The sequence below is a fragment of the Nestor notabilis genome, unplaced genomic scaffold (assembly GCF_000696875.1).
Source record: "Nestor notabilis isolate BGI_N333 unplaced genomic scaffold, ASM69687v1 scaffold16374, whole genome shotgun sequence".
Lineage (NCBI taxonomy): Eukaryota > Metazoa > Chordata > Aves > Psittaciformes > Psittacidae > Nestor > Nestor notabilis.
Window position 1 is genome coordinate 2,782 of NW_009925307.1, and position 467 is coordinate 3,248.

Genomic DNA, 467 nt, shown 5'->3' on the forward strand with positions numbered 1-467 from the left:
CCCGTGGGGCCGGGCTGGGTAAGCCCGCCAGCCAGCACCCCTCCATCTGGGTGCTCTAGGAAACAAATCCCCACGATCTGATTCCCATAAGCAGCTTTGAGCAGGGCCAGGACGGAGCTTACTCCCCCCCTGCCCTCGAGGGGCTGATGAGCCTCCAACCTCAGTGCCCAGAGCCCACCCCTGCAGGAGCAGCCTGTCATGCACAGCTTGGGACCAGTGGGGAACTGAGCCACAGCAGAGACCCCAGCTCCGGGGGGGCTCATAGAAGGAAAAGGGGGACCCCCCCCCGGCTCCGCAGTGTTGGAAGGGTCCCTGCCAACCCCGAGCACAGTCTGCACAGCCTCCGGCAGCCCCAGCCGAGCTCAAGTACTGCCTGAAGAGCAGCCCAAGGTGATTAGCGAGACACTCAGAGGCTTATTTAAAGCTGCTGCAGGCGGGAGGGCCCCGGCGGGGCTGGGGGGGGGGGG

General features: G+C 65.7%; 1 protein-coding gene across 1 annotated transcript in view; it reads left to right on the forward strand.

The window, feature by feature from the left end:
• The window catches only part of LOC104404549 (fibrinogen C domain-containing protein 1-like), a 6,805-nt gene that overhangs the window by 1,789 nt on the left and 4,549 nt on the right, over positions 1–467 (forward strand). The window lies entirely within an intron of this gene.